Source organism: Bombina bombina, chromosome 5 (genome assembly GCF_027579735.1).
Source record: "Bombina bombina isolate aBomBom1 chromosome 5, aBomBom1.pri, whole genome shotgun sequence".
NCBI lineage: Eukaryota > Metazoa > Chordata > Amphibia > Anura > Bombinatoridae > Bombina > Bombina bombina.
Genome location: NC_069503.1, coordinates 575,591,052 through 575,612,225, shown reverse-complemented (window position 1 = coordinate 575,612,225; position 21,174 = coordinate 575,591,052). Strand labels below are relative to the sequence as shown.

The 21,174-nt window shown below is 42.8% G+C and overlaps 1 protein-coding gene across 1 annotated transcript in view; it reads left to right on the top strand.

The window, feature by feature from the left end:
* RECK (reversion inducing cysteine rich protein with kazal motifs) overlaps positions 1-21,174 on the top strand; it is a 445,421-nt gene that overhangs the window by 285,297 nt on the left and 138,950 nt on the right. The gene's annotated exons all lie outside the window — the stretch shown is intronic.

Genomic DNA, 21,174 nt, shown 5'->3' with positions numbered 1-21,174 from the left:
AGGGGGGAGAGAGCGCAAAAGAGAGGGGTGGAGAGAGAGCGCAAAAGAGAGGGGGTGAGAAAGCGCAAAAGAGAGGGGGATGAGAGAGCGCAAAAGAGAGGGGGTGAGAGAGCGCAAAAGAGAGGGGGGAGAGAGAGCGCAAAAGAGAGGGGGAGAGAGAGCGCAAAAGAGAGGGGGAGAGAGAGCGCAAAAGAGAGGGGGGTGAGAAAGCGCAAATGAGAGGGGGGAGAGAGAGCGCAAAAGAGGGGGGGAGAGAGAGCGCAAAAGAGAGGGGGAGAGAGAGCGCAAAAGAGAGGGGAGAGAGAGTGCAAAAGAGAGGGGGAGAGAGACAGCAAAAGAGAGGGGGAGAGAGGCAGCAAAAGAGAGGAGGGAGAGAGACAGCAAAAGAGAGGGGGTAGAGAGACAGCAAAAGAGATGGGGTAGAGAGACAGCAACAGAGAGAGGGGGAGAGAGACAGCAACAGAGAGAGGGGGAGAGAGACAGCAAAAGAGAGAGGGGGGAGAGAGACAGCAAAAGAGAGGGGGGAGAGAGACAGCAAAAGAGAGGGGGGAGAGAGACAGCAAAAGAGAGAGGGGGAGAGAGACAGCAAAAGAGAGGGGGAGAGAGCGCAAAAGAGAGGGCGGAAGAGCGCAAAATAGAGGGGTGAGAGAGAGCGCAAAAGAGAGGGTGGAGAGAGAGCGCCAAAGAGAGGGGGAGAGAGAGCGCAAAAGATAGGGGGAGAGAGCGCAAAAGAAAGGGTGGGAGAGAGAGCGCCAAAGAGAGGAAAGAGAGCACAAAAGAGAGGGGGGGGAGAGAGCGCAAAAGAGAGGGTAGAGAGAGAGGGGGGGGGAGAGCGCAAAAAATATGGGGGAGAGAGAGAGCGCAAAAGAGATGGGGGAGAGAGAGAGCACAAAAGAGAGGGGGAGAGAGAGAGCGCAAAAGAGAGGGGGAGAGAGAGAGCGCAAAAGAGAGGGGGAGAGAGAGAGCGCAAAAAAATAGGGGAGAGAGCGCAAAAGAGTAGGGGGGAGAGAAAGAGCTCAAAAGAGATGGGGAGAGAGCTCAAAATAGAGGGGGAGAGAGAGCGCAAAAGAGAGGGGGAGAAAGAGCGCAAAAGAGAGAGGGGGAGAGAGAGCGCAAAAGAGAGGGGGGAGAGAGAGCTCAAAAGAGAGGGGGGAGAGAGAAAGCTCAAAAGAGAGGGGGAGAGAGAGAGCAAAAGAGAGGGGGAGGGAGAGAGCGCAAGAGGTGGGACCGCTGTACTGCAAAAAATGGCCCGTATGAACGGGCTTTAGGACTAGTACATATATATTTATCTCTGGTTAATTTTATAAGTGCTAATTGCTATCGCAAGCTCACGGTAGCAATAACCAGCTAATTGTAATGGCTGATTAATTATCGTGCGCCTGATAAATTAGCGCTCCACTTGTAATCTAGCCCTTGGTTTCTAACTCATTTTAGACCTTGTAGGTTAATTATAGGTAGCATTTTACATCTGTATTACAATTATGTTTTTTTTATGAAAGCTGTGCAAAGCATGCTGGGAACTTTGCCACAAAACTTATTTGTCAGAAGGCAAACAAAGTTGAGGTTCACTGATAAATTGTGTTTAATTTAATGTGCACAGAGCAGTGGTTCCTACATAGATCTATCTATAACATACTGTATGTCAATACATGAGAACATTTTGCAGATTAAATGTATGTGATATTGGATGAGCGTGGGTAACATTGAATCATTATGTACACCCATTCAGGGTAATTTATAGATCCATCTTCTTACAGGAATTAGAAGAACCTTGGTGTTTCAAGCTGATTACATTATATAGATTTTGGTATAAAAATCTCTATATGCCTTCTTATAAACTGAATTTCACTGCTATTGTTATAAAGCTCCAGGTTTACAACTCCCTGTACCTTAGAGAAATATTATTTAAGTTCTGCAACTCCAAAAATATTAATAATTAACTAATTTCAGAAACTGCAATTATGTTTATAATTTAATGCTCATATCAGTGGTTTACATTTTTGTGCTGCCCTAGGCACTGGTAAATCTGTCCCCCCTTACTCCCAACAATTTGCTGCAAATTATGCAGCTCCCAGAACAATGATGACAATCTGCAGATTATCCTGATTAACTTATCCAATCATAGTCTGTATGTATGCGATTCAGCTACCTTATAAAGTAAGGGATTAAGTTATTCAGAAATGTTCACGCTATTTGAGTCCGGATCTAGTCTTCCCTTACGCTCTCAACACCCCACCCCCACACCCCCCGACATTCTGTGTTAGAGTGTCTTTTGATCCGCTGTCATCATTTACTGCATGCTAGTACAAATTTGTTCCTAATACTAACCCAGCACCTGAATACCACTGTACCATGGAGTTCGTAGCTTTCTTTTTGAAAGACCTGAATAGTCACCTAGATCAGCACCATGAGGCCTGCATGGTCTGAAAACTACAGTCTGCTCTCCATCGGAGATGGTATCCTCCGAAACAGTTTACAATATCATCAATAGTACCCTACCTGCTCGGGGGGACGCTGAAGGGCCCCAGCGTCAATCCCCGGCTGTGTCAGATACACCGAATCCTCAGATAATACAAGGCAATGAGTCTGAACAAGGCGAAACTCAAGAGAGGAGGAAGGTAAAGATAACAGATTCCCCAGCCTAGCATGCACGTATTGGCAAATTCAAGGTACTTAGTGATATGAGAGTAGGGTGAATCCTCTAGCACACGCGAGTCGACGAGTTGTACCATGGTTATTAAGTGCTGAACGTTCAGGATGACAGAAGATCTAGATTCGAATGGCCAGGGGCTTATGTCAACATTTTTCAACCGCTATGCAGCTTTAGCACTAATTTTCCTTGAAAAATTAAGCTGCACTTTACATCCCTCATGAAAACCGGAGTGGGGTAATGATTTCTTATCTCCGTAATAGTGACAGCGCATTGCTTAAACTAATGTGACTATGCTAACTTTATGTTTCTACCCACCACTAGGACTCCTCTTAACAGAGATTTATTGTATATGACAGTTATTAAGTTTATGTCCCAAGACTGAAGACTTCCTGGATAAAGACCTTATGGTCAGAGGAGAAGGGGAAGAATAATAACCTAAGTGTTGGGGGAATATTCCTCACAGATATGTAGCAATAAGCTTAGCTTCATTTATAATATGTTAATTAATGTGTTCTCCCTAGAAGTGTAATATAACTAATTCAGTAAAATAGACTCATATAATTTATAATATTTTTATTATATATGCAAGAGGTCTCAATATGTGGAAGAGGTTCTTATACCTTAACATAATTTATGATTCAGTGGGATCAATTAGGTACCATACACTATGGCTAGCTGAGGTTTGATCATAACTGTTTGTTTCCTTCCAGTGATTGTTTTGTTTATCCATAGACCAAGGTGTAACCTCCAATATAAATAGGGGCACTCTTAAACCCAAAAGCCAGAATCTCCACCAAATAGCCGATGCTATCCGTTGTATACATTTTTCTGTAATCACCAAGCCCCAATAAGATACAGTCAGTTTAGCTAAATTACCCCTAGAATTAAACAGCATTCAGTATTTAAATAGTTTCAGTTTACCCTTCAGCTATATTCTCATGTCAGGAAAGCTGAGATATCTTAGAACTCCACATATAGAAATTTACAGTCTTACAGATGACTGGAAATATTTTGGCTATAGCACACCACACCATAAGAATTTGTTGAATAACAATATAAATAGAACCTTTTCTGTTATCATAAATTTAGCTCATTTTTTTATATATGGAATTCCTCTGTCCTTAGATCTCCCCTACAGTCCAGGTAGAAAACCTGGACTGTGGGGGAGTCCTAAGGACAGAGGAATTCCATTGTGACAACCTCTCCAGACCCACACACCATACTCCAAGCGGAGAAGGATCGACACATCCATATCTTCACCTCTAAATCCAATACGAATTACTACCGGAGGCTCCCCACTGATAGATGCGGCAACTTACCTCATATGATTGAGGTATTTTCTAGGATGCACTATTATCAATGTTTCGATTTTTTGTCTTGCATACACGCTAATCCTGTGTGGAAAACATCTTATCTTGGATCCATCGGTAACATTTGCATCCGAAAGCCGAAAATCAACAAACAACTACCGTACCATTGAAACACCTGGTCGGTTTCTAAAATGATACAAGTACGAAGATAAAAGACACTGAGTACCGGATGTGCCTGTGAAAACAACTTTAATCTGCCCAGTTGCGTCCACCTTACCTCATAAGATTGAGGTTGTTTTCAGTAAGTGAACACCCAACAGGGATTTGATTTCACCTGAAGAATCTTTATTGACCCACATACAAACTGTTTAATTACTTCTGTGATTTCATTAGCATTGTTATTTTCATGAACTATATGTCTGTCAATCCTCAACATTAATTGACAGCCATTGGATATATGTTTATAGCATATTTAATACTAGCTTATAGATATATATACTCCTGATTTTTCTTTTTATTATTTTCTTTGAATATTAGTGGGCACAAATATACAAACATATTCATATTTTTTTTTTATTTATTTTTTTATTATTTTTATTGAGGATTTGCACATAACATAAAAGATAGTGTACATAAAAGGAAAATAAATTACAAATAATGCTGCATGAAAATACACAGAAATCTGTATCAACTATCCTAATTTTTGTCCCAAATAATAACATTCTGGACCACTTATGGGTCCTTTATTAATATTTCTCTGTAATATATTGGGATATTCAAGAGTTGAGTCAAGATATATAAACAAGATATATAAAAAATTGAATATTCCAAATTAATCCAGATCCGAACCTTTTAGTACTAACATATAGTAACAATATATTACATTCTGCACAGAAATAATTCAAATATGGTGAAAAGATTTCCCTATCACATAGGATAAAGTAAAAATGTCTATGAACGTAATGATAAACAATATTGTGAATTTCTTCTGTTAAGTGTGATCAGTCCACGGGTCATCATTACTTCTGGGATATTACTCCTCCCCAACAGGAAGTGCAAGAGGATTCACCCAGCAGAGCTGCATATAGCTCCTCCCCTCTACGTCACTCCCAGTCATTCTCTTGCACCCAACGACTAGATAGGATGTGTGAGAGGACTATGGTGATTATACTTAGTTTTATATCTTCAATCAAAAGTTTGTTATTTTAAAATAGCACCGGAGTGTGTTATTATCTCTCTGGCAGAGTTTGAAGAAGAATCTACCAGAGTTTTTGTTATGATTTTAGCCGGAGTAGTTAAGATCATATTGCTGTTTCTCGGCCATCTGAGGAGAGGTAAACTTCAGATCAGGGGACAGCGGGCAGATGAATCTGCATAGAGGTATGTAGCAGTTTTTATTTTCTGACAATGGAATTGATGAGAAAATCCTGCCATACCGATATAATGTCATGTATGTATACTTTACACTTCAGTATTCTGGGGAATGGTACTTCACTAGAATTACACTGTAAGAAATACATAAAGCTGTTTAATAACTAGAGATTATGTTTAACGTTTTTGCTGGAATGTAAAATCGTTTTCATTTGCTGAGGTACTGAGTGAATAAATGTTTGGGCACTATTTTTCCACTTGGCAGTTGCTTAATCTGTTTTCTGACAGTTTCTGTTCTCCCTCACTGCTGTGTGTGAGGGGGAGGGGCCGTTTTTTGGCGCTTTTACTATGCATCAAATATTTCAGTCAGCAACTCATTGTACTCCCTGCATGATCCGGTTCATCTCTACAGAGCTCAGGGGTCTTCAAAACTTATTTTGAGGGAGGTAATTTCTCTCAGCAGAGCTGTGAGAATTATAGTTTGACTGAGATAAAAAACGTTTATTCTGTAATTTGTTTCCTGCTTTCAGAATTTGTTATCTTTGCTAATGGGATTAAACCTTTGCTAAAGTTGTGTTGTTTACAAGGATTGAGGCTATAACTGTTTCAATTTATTAATTTTCAACTGTCATAGATCTTCTGTGCTTCTTAAAGGCACAGTACGTTTTAATATTATTCTAATTGAATTGTATTTCCAAGTTGCAAGTTTATTTGCTAGTGTGTTAAACATGTCTGATTCAGAGGATGATACCTGTGTCATTTGTTGCAATGCCAAAGTGGAGCCCAATAGAAATTTATGTACTAACTGTATTGATGCTACTTTAAATAAAAATCAATCTGTACAAATTGAACAAATTTCACCAAACAACGAGGGGAGAGTTATGCCGACTAACTCGCCTCACGTGTCAGTACCTACATCTCCCGCTCAGAGGGAGGTGCGTGATATTGTAGCGCCGAGTACATCTGGGCGGCCATTACAAATCACATTACAGGATATGGCTACTGTTATGACTGAGGTTTTGGCTAAATTACCAGAACTAAGAGGTAAGCGTGATCACTCTGGGGTGAGAACAGAGTGCGCTGATAATATTAGGGCCATGTCAGACACTGCGTCACAGGTGGCAGAACATGAGGACGGAGAACTTCATTCTGTGGGTGACGGTTCTGATCCAAACAGACTGGATTCAGATATTTCAAATTTTAAATTTAAACTGGAAAACCTCCGTGTATTACTAGGGGAGGTGTTAGCGGCTCTGAATGATTGTAACACAGTTGCAATACCAGAGAAAATGTGTAGGTTGGATAAATATTTTGCGGTACCGACGAGTACTGAGGTTTTTCCTATACCTAAGAGACTTACTGAAATTGTTACTAAGGAGTGGGATAGACCCGGTGTGCCGTTCTCACCCCCTCCGATATTTAGAAAAATGTTTCCAATAGACGCCACCACAAGGGACTTATGGCAAACGGTCCCTAAGGTGGAGGGAGCAGTTTCTACCTTAGCTAAGCGTACCACTATCCCGGTGGAGGATAGCTGTGCTTTTTCAGATCCAATGGATAAAAAGTTAGAGGGTTACCTTAAGAAAATGTTTGTTCAACAAGGTTTTATATTGCAACCCCTTGCATGCATTGCGCCGATCACGGCTGCAGCGGCATTCTGGATTGAGTCTCTGGAAGAGAACATTGGTTCAGCTACTCTGGACGACATTATGGACAGGCTTAGAGTCCTTAAACTAGCTAATTCATTCATTTCGGAGGCCGTAGTACATCTTACTAAACTTACGGCGAAGAATTCAGGATTCGCCATTCAGGCACGCAGGGCGCTGTGGCTAAAATCCTGTTCAGCTGATGTTACTTCTAAGTCTAAATTGCTTAATATACCTTTCAAAGGGCAGACCTTATTCGGGCCCGGGTTGAAAGAGATTATCGCTGACATTACAGGAGGTAAAGGCCATGCCCTGCCTCAGGACAAAGCCAAAGCCAAGACTAGACAGTCTAATTTTCGTTCCTTTCGTAATTTCAAAGCAGGAGCAGCATCAACTTCCTCTGCACCAAAACAGGAAGGAGCTGTTGCTCGCTACAGACAAGGCTGGAAACCTAACCAGTCCTGGAACAAGGGCAAGCAGACTAGGAAACCTGCTGCTGCCCCTAAAACAGCATGAATTGAGGGCCCCCGATCCGGGATCGGATCTAGTGGGGGGCAGACTTTCTCTCTTCGCCCAGGCTTGGGCAAGAGATGTTCAGGATCCCTGGGCGCTAGAGATAATATCTCAGGGATACCTTCTGGACTTCAAATACTCTCCTCCAAGAGAGAGATTTCATCTGTCAAGATTGTCAACAATCCAGACAAAGAAAGAGGCGTTTCTACGCTGCGTACAAGAGCTCTTGTTAATGGGAGTAATCCATCCAGTTCCACGATCAGAACAGGGACAGGGGTTTTACTCAAATCTGTTTGTGGTTCCCAAAAAAGAGGGAACTTTCAGACCAATCCTGGACTTAAAGATCCTAAACAAATTCCTAAGAGTTCCATCGTTCAAGATGGAGACTATTCGGACAATTTTACCTATGATCCAAGAAGGTCAGTACATGACCACTGTAGATTTAAAAGATGCTTACCTTCACATACTGATTCACAAAGATCATTATCGGTACCTAAGGTTTGCCTTCCTAGACAGGCATTACCAGTTTGTGGCTCTTCCATTCGGATTGGCTACAGCTCCAAGAATCTTCACAAAGGTTCTGGGTGCTCTTCTGGCGGTACTAAGACCGCGGGGAATCTCAGTAGCTCCATACCTAGACGACATTCTGATACAAGCTTCAAGCTTTCAAACTGCCAAGTCTCATACAGAGTTAGTGCTGGCATTTCTAAGGTCACATGGATGGAAGGTGAACGAAAAGAAAAGTTCACTCGTTCCACTCACAAGAGTTCCCTTCCTGGGGACTCTTATAGATTCTGTAGAAATGAAGATTTACCTGACAGAGGACAGGCTAACAAGACTTCAAAGTGCTTGCCGCACCCTTCATTCCATTCAACACCCGTCAGTGGCTCAATGCATGGAGGTAATCGGCTTAATGGTAGCGGCAATGGACATAGTACCCTTTGCACGCTTACACCTCAGACCACTGCAACTGTGCATGCTAAGTCAGTGGAATGGGGATTACTCAGACTTATCCCCTTCTCTGAATCTGGATCAAGAGACCAGAAATTCTCTTCTATGGTGGCTTTCTCGGCCACATCTGTCCAGGGGGATGCCATTCAGCAGACCAGACTGGACAATTGTAACAACAGACGCCAGCCTTCTAGGTTGGGGTGCCGTCTGGAATTCTCTGAAGGCTCAGGGACAATGGAGTCAGGAGGAGAGTCTCCTGCCAATAAACATTCTGGAATTGAGAGCAGTTCTCAATGCCCTCGTGGCCTGGCCCCAGTTGACAACTCGGGGGTTCATCAGGTTTCAGTCGGACAACATCACGACTGTAGCTTACATCAACCATCAGGGAGGGACAAGAAGCTCCCTAGCTATGATGGAAGTATCAAAGATAATTCGCTGGGCAGAGTCTCACTCTTGCCACCTGTCAGCAATCCACATCCCGGGAGTGGAGAACTGGGAGGCGGATTTCTTAAGTCGTCAGACTTTTCATCCGGGGGAGTGGGAACTTCATCCGGAGGTCTTTGCCCAAATACTTCGACGTTGGGGCAAACCAGAGATAGATCTCATGGCGTCTCGACAGAACGCCAAGCTTCCTCGTTACGGGTCCAGATCCAGGGATCCAGGAGCAGTCCTGATAGATGCTCTGACAGCACCTTGGGACTTCAGGATGGCTTACGTGTTTCCACCCTTTCCGTTGCTTCCTCGATTGATTGCCAGAATCAAACAAGAGAGAGCATCAGTGATTCTAATAGCACCTGCGTGGCCACGCAGGACTTGGTATGCAGACCTGGTGGACATGTCATCCTGTCCACCTTGGTCTCTACCTCTGAAACAGGACCTTCTGATACAGGGTCCCTTCAAACATCAAAATCTAACTTCTCTGAAGCTGACTGCTTGGAAATTGAACGCTTGATTTTATCAAGACGTGGGTTTTCTGAGTCAGTTATTGATACCTTAATACAGGCTAGGAAACCTGTTACCAGAAAGATTTACCATAAGATATGGCGTAAATACCTATATTGGTGTGAATCCAAAGGTTACTCTTGGAGTAAGGTTAGGATTCCTAGGATATTGTCTTTTCAACAAGAAGGTTTAGAAAAGGGTTTATCTGCTAGTTCTTTAAAGGGACAGATCTCAGCTCTGTCCATTCTGTTACACAAACGTCTGTCAGAAGTTCCTAACGTCCAGGCTTTTTGTCAGGCTTTGGCCAGGATTAAGCCTGTGTTTAAAACTGTTGCTCCACCATGGAGTTTAAACCTTGTTCTTAATGTTTTACAGGGCGTTCCGTTTGAACCCCTTCATTCCATTGATATAAAGTTGTTATCTTGGAAAGTTCTATTTTTAATGGCTATTTCCTCGGCTCGAAGAGTCTCTGAATTATCAGCCTTACATTGTGATTCTCCTTATTTGATTTTTCATTCGGATAAGGTAGTCCTGCGTACTAAACCTGGGTTCTTACCTAAGGTAGTTACTAACAGGAATATCAATCAAGAGATTGTTGTTCCTTCTTTATGCCCAAATCCTTCTTCAAAGAAGGAACGTCTACTGCACAACCTGGATGTAGTCCGTGCTCTAAAATTTTACTTACAGGCAACTAAGGAATTTCGACAAACGTCTTCTCTGTTTGTCATTTACTCTGGGCAGAGGAGAGGTCAAAAAGCTTCCGCTACCTCTCTTTCTTTTTGGCTTCGTAGCATAATTCGTTTAGCTTATGAGACTGCTGGACAGCAGCCTCCTGAAAGAATTACAGCTCATTCTACTAGAGCTGTGGCTTCCACTTGGGCCTTCAAGAATGAGGCCTCTGTTGAACAGATTTGCAAGGCTGCAACTTGGTCTTCGCTTCATACTTTTTCCAAATTTTACAAATTTGACACTTTTGCTTCATCGGAGGCTATTTTTGGGAGAAAGGTTCTTCAGGCAGTGGTTCCTTCTGTATAAAGAGCCTGCCTATCCCTCCCGTCATCCGTGTACTTTTGCTTTGGTATTGGTATCCCAGAAGTAATGATGACCCGTGGACTGATCACACTTAACAGAAGAAAACATAATTTATGCTTACCTGATAAATTCCTTTCTTCTGTAGTGTGATCAGTCCACGGCCCGCCCTGTTTTTAAGGCAGGTAAATATTTTTTAATTTATACTCCAGTCACCACTTCACCCTTGGCTTTTCCTTTCTCGTTGGTCCTTGGTCGAATGACTGGGAGTGACGTAGAGGGGAGGAGCTATATGCAGCTCTGCTGGGTGAATCCTCTTGCACTTCCTGTTGGGGAGGAGTAATATCCCAGAAGTAATGATGACCCGTGGACTGATCACACTACAGAAGAAAGGAATTTATCAGGTAAGCATAAATTATGTTTTTGTACTGGGAGTGTTTAACCCCATTAAATGTTTGAGCTTTCCTCTCCTTAAACGTCGGGCATAGCATAGATTTATAGCAGCTTGAACAATGAGGCGGAACAAGTGTGATCTGACACTATTTAATGTTCTACTTAAGACTATATGAAAAAGTAAGTGTGCCAATGGGTTTTATCTTAAGTAAACAAGTAACCTCAGGATTGATCTCTTTTGCTTCTCCCGCGGCTCCGGCCGCAAGCCGCGAGTTACTTGTCAGTATTGTTCAAAAAAGGTGTTAGTGACCCACTGAGGTTAATGTACAAATCTTTTATGTCTTGAGTTTTTTAATGTATGAGACCCCTGGCTTCATGTTATACATATTGGGAGTGCTGCCATGCTCTTTGCTTCAAAAATAATCCTTAGACTGTAGGGGACATAAATCCAGTATATGTCTATCAAGCTGGTTTTTAGATTAATTAAGGGCAGCGTAAACCTTAATAAAATGTCATCAACTACTATAAAGCCTAGTGCTCTTAAATTTAGTTCAAGAAAGTAGGGCATGTTATTGTAACTTACCAAGAACTAAGTGATCTTTAATGCTGTGACAGGGGCGACTATGCAGAGAAGTTCTAATACATGTGGTTAGAGTGTGTTATAACAGATAACTTATGTAAAAAACAATATCTAGTACAGTGCCAGCAGCACAATATAAATATGTAAAATATATTATATAGATAAACTTCGTATGAATCCTAAAGTTGTAAAACACAATTTTAACAAACAAGGAGAAACTTCAACTTTAGGAAGCCGAAGACCGCAAAGACAGTCTACTTTCATGTTATCAGCCCCCTGAGTCAATTTGCAAGCAAGGCAAAGCATTACCATAAGTCCAGAAGCCTCTATATAAGAGGATATCAAGGTAGTTCTTATGCGGTATGGATCCCAACAAATCCTTAGCTGGTGTCTCTGTTAATGTGTCCCGGGTCTGTGTCTGGATGCGTGTTCCACACATGTCTTCGGGTTGCAGGCTGCTCTCATCCATGAAGCCGGCTGGAACACTGGTGGCAGATGGGAAGCTTGGCTGTGTTGTATTTGCGGCCTCCCAGGAGCCCCCCACAAACTCCCGCAAGGTCTCGCCAAATGCCGGATGCCTTTCCCTGTGCAGGGTCTCGTTCAATATACCAGGCAGATTCACTGTGATCGTTGTACTGAGTATATTGTTCTCATCTTGTTCTGTAGCCGTGAAATTATGCAGTGGCTCATGGAGCTCTCCTCTATACATAAGCTTGGGTGTTAGTGAGGCAATGTCTTTAAAAGGTTGAGAGTCCCCTTGGTGGCTGCTAACGACGGGAGTTTGCAAGTCTGGTGCTGTAAGTAGAACTGCAGTTGCTGAGCCCACCGCAACACAGCGCTTCATCAGATAATCCATTGGGGCCCTTTCTAAGAGTTGCTGAAAGAGCTCTTCTATCCTGGCCATGTGGTTGTTTAAGCTGGTGCAGTGATCAGCTTCACTTGCGGCAGCCATTTTAGTTGTGGTGCGTTAGAAACATTTCATATATTTGCTGCTCTCTCTTTTGTTGTTAAGTCCTTTTTTGTCAGGGAGGTAGATCTAGGAGATCAGAACAGGATTAACCCATTGGAGTATTCGAAAAGGACCAACATAACGAGTAGCCAATTTATTGGAAGGCACACGAAGGTTCAAGTTGCGGGAGGACAGCCAAACTCTCTCACCAACCTGGTAGGAAGGTGCGGGCAGACGCCTACGATCAGCCTGGAACTTTTGGCGCTGCATAGAATGATGAAGGCAATCCTGAATCTGCACCCACGTGGAACGGAATTGCCGGTGATGTTCCTCCAAAGCCGGAATACCCTGAGACATGAATGAATCGGGTAACAAGGATGGTTGAAACCCATAATTCGCCATGAACGGGGATATCTTGGAGGAAGCATTAATAGCACTATTAGGAGCAAACTCTGTCCAAGGTAACAGTTCAGACCAATTATTGTGGTGATCTGAGACATAGCAATGGAGGAACTGTTCCAGAGCTTGATTAGACCGTTCCGCAGCCCCATTGGATTGAGGGTGATATGCCGAGGAGAAGGAAAGCTGGATCCCCATTTGAGCACAAAAGGGACGCCAAAATCTGGAGACAAACTGGCTACCCCAGTCCAACACTATCTCCTTGGGTAACCCATGTAAACGGAAGACCTCCCGGGCAAAAATTGAAGCAAGCTCCTGAGCGGTAGGCAGCTTCATCAAGGGAATGCAATGTGACATTTTAGAAAAACGGTCAACCACCATAAGGATAACAGTATTGCCATTGGAAAAAGGGAGCTCGACAATGAAGTCCATGGAAAGAAGACCCACAGGAAGACGTCGAAAAGTCTTATTCTGTGCACAAACTGAGCAGGAGGCAACATACGCAGCAACATCAGAACGAAGACCTGGCCACCAGAATTGTCGAGTGACAGACCAAATCATTTGGTTCTTGCCTGGGTGACCTGCGGCTTTAGGATAGTGGTAAGTGTGCAAAAGTTTAGTTCCAAGATTCTCAGGAACAAAACACTTACCACTAGGTTTCTCAGGAGGTGCATTGGTTTGTGCAGCCAGGATCTTCTCCCCCAAGGGAGAAGTCAAATTAGTATGTATGGTAGCCAAAATATAGTCAGGAGGTATAACAGGAGTAGGTACAGACTCCTCCTTGGACAGAGGTGAAAATTGTCGAGAGAGGGCATCAGCCCTAACATTCTTACTACCAGGCAGGTAGGAGACCACATAATTAAACCGAGACAAAAATAGTGCCCATCTGGCCTGTCGGGGTGACAAATGCTTTGCTTCAGATAGATAAGTTAAATTCTTGTGGTCAGTAAGAATGAGCACTGGCACGCTAGTACCCTCGAGAAGGTTCCTCCATTCCTTAAGTGCCAAAATTATGGCCAGTAATTCCCTGTCGCCAATTTCATAATTGTACTCCGCTGGAGACAATTTCTTAGAGAAGAAACCACACGGATGCAAGGAACCGTCAGGCATAGGACGTTGAGACAAGAGGGCAACTACTCCAGTCTCAGAAGCATTGACCTCAAGAATGAAAGGCACGACAGGGTTAGGATGAGCCAGAACTGGAGCGGCAGCAAAGGCAGTTTTAAGACTATCAAAGGCCTTATTGGCAGTAGGTGACCAATGGAGTGGATCATTCTCTTTACGGGTCATGTCTGTGATAGGTTTGACCAAGGAAGAAAAGTTTTTAATAAACTTTCTATAGTAATTGGCGAACCCCAAAAAACGTTGAATAGACCGAAGACCAACTGGGCGAGGCCACTGCAGAACTGCAGATAACTTATCAGGATCCCTAGAAAACCCTGCAACAGAGATAAAGGAAGGTTACTTGAGTCTGATGGAACTCACATTTCTCGAGTTTACAAAACAGGCCGTTCTCACGTAGTCTCTGAAGAACCCGTGTAACATCAGAACGATGAGCCTCAAGTGTGGGTGAGTGTATGAGGATGTCGTCTAAGTACACCACAACACACTGTTGCAACATATCTCGTAGGACATCATTAATAAATTCCTGAAAAACAGCAGGAGCATTACATAGGCCAAAGGGCATTACAAGATACTCATAATGCCCACTTCTGGTGTTAAATGCTGTTTTCCATTCGTGGCCCTCCTTAATCCTAACTAGATTGTACGCTCCTCTCAAATCAAGTTTAGTAAAGACCGTAGCTCCCTTGAGGCGGTCAAAGAGTTCCGTAATAAGCAGAATAGTGTAAGCATTCTTAATGGTAAGACGATTAAGACCACTATAATCGATGCATGGTCTTAACTCGCCACCCTTTTTCTTCACAAGAAGAAGCCAGCCCCTGCAGGAGAGCAGGATTTGCGGATGATCCCCTGCGAAAGAGCATCGGTAACATACTCCTCCATAGCACAATTCTCTGCAACAGACAGAGGGTGCACCCGGCCCCGAGGAGGAATGGCTCCGGGTTGCACCTATGGCACAATCGTAAGACCGGTGAGGAGGCAACGTACCGGCATGCACCTTGTCAAACACGTCTAGGAACTATCGGTACTCCTCTGGCAATTGAGAAACTGAAGACGTACACAAGACTTTAACTGGTTTCCGAAGACAAGTGGAAATATATTGTGGGGACCACGACAAAATTTCGGACCTGCGCCAGTCGAGACTGGGATTGTGCTTTTGGAGCCAGGGATAACCCAGAACAACCGGAAAATGCGGAGAGTTTATCACCTGGAACTGGAGGGTTTCAAAATGGAGAGCCCCAACAGCCATGGACAATGGAGCAGTTTCATGAGTAACGAGTGCGGGCTGAAGGGGCCTGCCCTCAATGGCCTCAATAGCAAGCGGAACGGACCGAGGCAAAACAGGAATGGAGTGCTTTGATACAAAAGCACTGTCAATGAAATAGCCCGCAGCACCGGAGTCAACAAGAGCCTGGGTGACTATGGAGGAGTCTACCCAGGAAAGGACAACCGTGACCAAAGGTTTCTCCTTAAGCGGTTCCGGGGACGAGGATAAACCACCCAAGGTCTGCCCCTGACAGGACCTTAGGTGTGAGCGTTTCCCGGCCGTGTAGGACAAGACTTCAAAAGGTGGCCCTGTAACCCACAATAGAGGCAGAGCCCCTCCCTCCTCCTAAAGACCCTCTCCGCCGCGGTGAGACGCGTGAATCCCAACTGCATCGGCTCAGCAGTACCTGATTACTCTGGACCAGGAGGCATGGGAGGAGAGGGAGGCATGGGTGGGAACGAACACGTAGGAGACAACGGAACAGGAGGCTTCCGCAAGCGCTCCTTGAAAGAGGGTCTCTCTCTGAGTCTGATGTCAATTAAGATCGAAAAAGACACCAATGCCTCAAGATCCTCTGGTAAATCTCTGGCAGCAACTTTGTCTTTAATCGCATCAGAGAGCCCATGAAAGAAGGCGGCAACAAGGGCTTCATTGTTCCAACCTACCTCTGCAGCAAGCGTACGGAACTCAATAGCATACTGAGCAACAGATCTTGTACCTTGCTGAATGTACATGAGTCATTTATCAGCAGAGGAGGAGCGAGCCGGAACATCAAATGCCCTTCAAAAGGAGGCCACAAATTCAGGGTAATTTGTAATCACAGGTTTATTAGTCTCCCACAAGGGATTAGCCCAGGCAAGAGCTGTGTCAGAGAGTAACGAGATGAGAAATCCTACCTTAGCTCTGTCAGAGGGAAACGCCTGAGGTAACATCTCAAAGTATATGCCCACCTGGTTCAAAAACCCTCTGCACTGAATAGGATTGCCTCCATATCGCTGAGGTAGAGGTGCAGAACCGGACATGCTGTGGGAAGGCATAGGTGCAGCAGCGGAAACAGGAGCAGCCATAACTTGCGGGACACTTTGGTCCAAATGTGCAGTGCGAGTCAGCAGGGTTTGCAGGGCTAGTGCAACTTGATCCAAGCAGTGATCCTGTTCATCCATCCTGGAAATGATGGCAGGTAAAGGTCGAGTATTAGCACCATCAGGATTCATGGCCTTTGCGTAATGTCAGGGTGCCAGGAATCAGACTGAGACGAGAAGTGCAAAAATAATCACACCTTTATTTATAGCAAAAAATAATAAAAAGTCCACAAGTCAAATAAGAAGCCAGGAATCAAAACCAGAGCTGGTAGTCAGACAAGCCAAGTCAGGAGCCTAAGCGAATAGTCGGACAAGCCGGAATCAGGAGCAAGGAAAACAGCAGAGTCAGGAACAAGCCAGGGATCAGGAACCAGGAAGGACGTCAGGCAGCCAGGTAATACACAAGGAACTCTCACAAACAGGTCTGAGACACGCAAAGGCAAAGCATACTGAACAGAGGCCCTTTAAATAATAAGTGATGACATCACAATTCTGAGACTGCATCCTGTCTCACATGGATGATGCACACCAGTCTGGCAATAAAAGGAAGTGCAGGAATTGAGCAGCATCCCCCACAATGCACCATAGTCAGGAAGAGAGGGGAGTAAAATGGCTGCCAGCAGCACATGGCAAAAACAACAGGGAAAAAGCCCTGACAATTAGTTATTTTATATTTTTGAGTGTCATTTTTTTAGCGCTGAGGTATTTGATCAGTTACCCCTTTCCTTACATTTTATGTTTGAATCTCTTGGAAAAGGTTACTCACCCTTTCTGTTTTATTGCCTCTTGGCAGCAATTTTGTGACGCTCTCCTTAGATCATCAGCCATCATTGATCCCTTTTGCATTACGGAAAAATTATAATATAATTTATTTTTTGTGGTATATATTACTCTAGTTTTGTGCCTTCATATCTAAATAGCTTACTCCGTCACTTAGTGTATTCTACTTTTTTGTCCATATATATATATATATATATATATATACAAAACACGGAAGGGAACTGCACTCTCATACCGGACCGGGTACACATCCCATGACCCTGCAACATGCTCAGCCCTGGGTGCCACTGGCACTCACAGGAAGCTGTGCTGTCCCCAGAGCCACATGCAGTTAGCCCCAGACAGGTCTGGGTGCAAGAACCATAGGGAAAATAACAAAACAAATTAATACAACACACAGAGAAAACCCAGCACTCACTTACAAGCTCTCAGCTAAGATTTAAAAGCAAAAATGGAAAGGTTAGTTACTGCATCTGGCCAAATGGGACAAGCCCAGGTACCTCGTCAAGGTCCTTTCCAGTACCTGGGACCCTAAAACAGCCACACAATGCAAGCTTTCAAATCCAAACAAACTGGGAACAAGGGAAGGGTGCACAGGCTTATGTAATCACCCTAGACATATACAAAACACGGAAGGGAACTGCACTCTCATACCAGACCGGGTACACACCCATGACCCTGCAATATGCTCCGCCCTGAGTGCCACTGGCACTCACAGGAAGCTGTGCTGTCCCCAGAGCCACATGCAGTTAGCCCCAGACAGGTCTGGGTGCAAGAACCATAGGGAAAATTACATAACAAATTAATACAACACACAGAGAAATTTTTTTTTTTTTTATAAAACACTGCTAGATATATATTCATTACTTTACGTTGTTGTTTTTTTTTTTTTTTTTATAATAACCTCAATAAAAGATTATGATTTAAAAATTGTTACGGTTGCCTCCAGGCTGGCTGGAAGTTGGACCGTAGAAAAGGATGCTCCTAGCACTCACCAAAGGAGCAGCAGCACCGTAGACACTCTAACTGCTGCGTAGCCACCATAAGTAACGCAGACTCTACGAACCACTGCTGCTGGGCTGGTATCTCGCCGTCTGCTCTGCGCCCTGGACCTACGACCAGGCTCCAGTAGGTGAACCCAGGAACAAGAGCTCTTACAGGAGCTCAGTAGCTAAGGGAGTATATAGAGCATAGCCATCCCTGTAGTGATTATAGCTGGTCCCTACAAACATGAGTCAAAGCTGCAAGTTAGAGGGACAGAATAGGTCTGATGTGCTGGAACACACAGCCTGGTTTTTATTGAGGTTACATGCAAACAGGACACTGTCAGGGGGAGGCATACAATCCCCAATCACACATTTGATGCATTTAGATAGAGACAACGCCCTTTTACAGGCCACAACATTACTTCAGCAGATAACATTACACACAATAAAACAATGCAGTCCACCTTATCACTAGCAGTCTGGTTAGACAATGGGAATGTTTTTCATTAAACTTAATTAGAGCTGATCCCAGCAAACTTGTATTTAGAATGCTTCTTGAAGCCAATGCCTCTGTAACAGTGCTCCCCCTCTGTGGAACACTCTGCCTGTGTGGCACCTAGCTCAGCAAGTCCCATTCACTGAACCAAGTGGGAGAAAGCCAGGGACAAGCTATTTTACAGGTCTGGGGACATAGTCTTAAAGGGGCATTGTTCACCAAAGTCACAATATGTCCCGAGACGGTTCTTAAAGGGCCATACACACCCAATAAAAGTTAATAGGTTTTCAGGGGCACAATCTTCCAGGGGCCATAGTCATGAGGAAGGAGGCTGGCAAATAGGCTTCTCCACAATCCATGGAAGCAGGGCAATTTTTCATTTAAAGAGACAGTTACAAATAGCAGTTTGTAACAAAAATAAATAAATATTGTAATACATTTTTAATGGTCAGGCGATCATCGTGGTAAAAGTGATCAGCTAGTGTGAATAAATGTCCATTTATTTGCAAAGAGGCTTATGGGAGCCCCTATGTGTAGATCAAAGTAACATAACTTTACTGAAAGGACCTTATTTATATGAGGATAACGCCTAGTATTGTTTGCAACCTTAATTATCAAAATGTTGATAAAAATATTTATTTTTTCACACATTTTGTTGCACAGTTCAAACATTAATTTATAAAAATAACATTATAGTTTGAATCTGTTGTCTGCTGAAAACCCTGCAATATATATTATGTGTGGGTATCTTGCTTAAAAATGGCCTACAGTGGGGATTAAATGTAACCAGCATGTAAAAACTCCAAAACAGCTTAGCATAGGGATGGAAGGGTTTCATCAGTTAAGGGGTTAAGCCTCTCTTTTGGTAGCGAGCAACATCTCATACATATAGAGTGGGTGGGACCGCTCTATACATCACAATAACCCTGGAGAGAAATTAAAAGTGTGTGGAAGAAATGATTACAAAAGATCACGTCGGCTATGATTTATGATACTATTTTTATCAAATGTAAAAATAAAAATTATATTGTGGTTTGGATTGGGATGGTACAAAGCCCCGCTGGTGTCACTGCAAAAAAATATTCCCTTGCTGTGATATACCGTGCTCATGATGTAATACATTGTAAGCAGAGTGTATTATATTGTTCCCACAAATGAACTATTTTGTGAGCATGCAACAATCAGTAGGGTGTGCGCACAAAATAATTGCTCCCCAAGATACAGTTATATCGTGCGTACTAAATTATTAAAACTTGCGCACAATATAACTGATTATAGCTGCAGTTTCCTTTACAGCCTTTTATGTAGGCACCATGTGACCTCTAAATAAGCCAGGTTTAACGACTGGTGGAGGTGTTTCTACGCGCAAAAAAATACATATTTGAAATTAATAAGAAAGCTATATATCACGTTTAATCATGAAAGAAAAGTATTTAATGTGAATAAGATTAAACGTGCTATATACAGGTATATAGCTTTCTTATTCAAATACATACTTTATTAGTGCTGAATTATTATTGCACGTTTTAGGTTCCATATTTAGTGGTCTTTATTTGCAGTGATTTTATTATTATCATTAAAGGGACAGTATACACCAGAATTGTTATTGTTTAAAAAGATAGATAATCCCTTTATTACCCATTCCCCAGTTTTGCATAACCAACACTGTTATATTAATACACTTTTTAACTCTGTGATTACCTTGTATCTAAGCCTCTGCAGACTGCCCCCTTATCTCAGTGCTTTTGACAGACATGCAGTTTAGTCAATCAGTGCAGACTCCTAAATAACTCCACGGGCGTGAGCACAATGTTATCTATATGCCACACATGAACTAACACTGTCTAACTGTAAAAAACTTTCAAAATGCTCTGAGCTAAGGGGCGGTTTCAACGGTTTAGAAATTAGTTTGAGCCTAGCTAGGTTTAGCTTTTCAAAAATACCACCAAGGGAACAAAGCAAATTTAATGATAAAAGTCAATTGGAAAGTTGTTTAAATTGCATGCCCTATCTGAATCATGAAAGGTTTTTTTTGGACTTGACTGTTCCTTTAATATTTGCATGCAGAAACGCCTCCACCGCTGTTACAGCCAATCACAAACTGCCATTTTGTTGTATAACGGCCCGATCCAGAGGTCATGACACCTACGTAAGAGGCTGTAAAGGAAACTGCGGCCATAATCAAAGTTATATTGTGCACACAATAGTTAATTCATGGGAACAATATAATACAAATACACCATGATCACAATGCATTACATCGTGAGCATGGTATTTCACAGTGTGGGAACGTTTCTACATTTAATTATTTTTTTTTACACCGGTGGGGCTCCGTGGGATGGTCTATTAAAATGAAATTAATTTTCCATGATTCATATTATGTAACATCACTTTAAAATCACATGCTCCATCTGAATCATGAACAAAAAAATGTGTGTTTCATGTGTATTAGAATAACAATCAACTACCCTCAGCACTTGATTAATTAAATGTAAAACCTTATAAAATATAGGCACATTATCATGAGCAACATCCATCTTTTTCAGAAATGCAGTGGTAAAGAATCACTAAGTATCTCCATCCATTTTTATTTTCAATTCTTATGTTAAAGGGACAGGGACATGCAACCAGAAATGTTTCTTTCATGGTTCCAATAGAGAATACAATTTTAAACAACATTCCAATTTACTTCTTTTATTTAATTT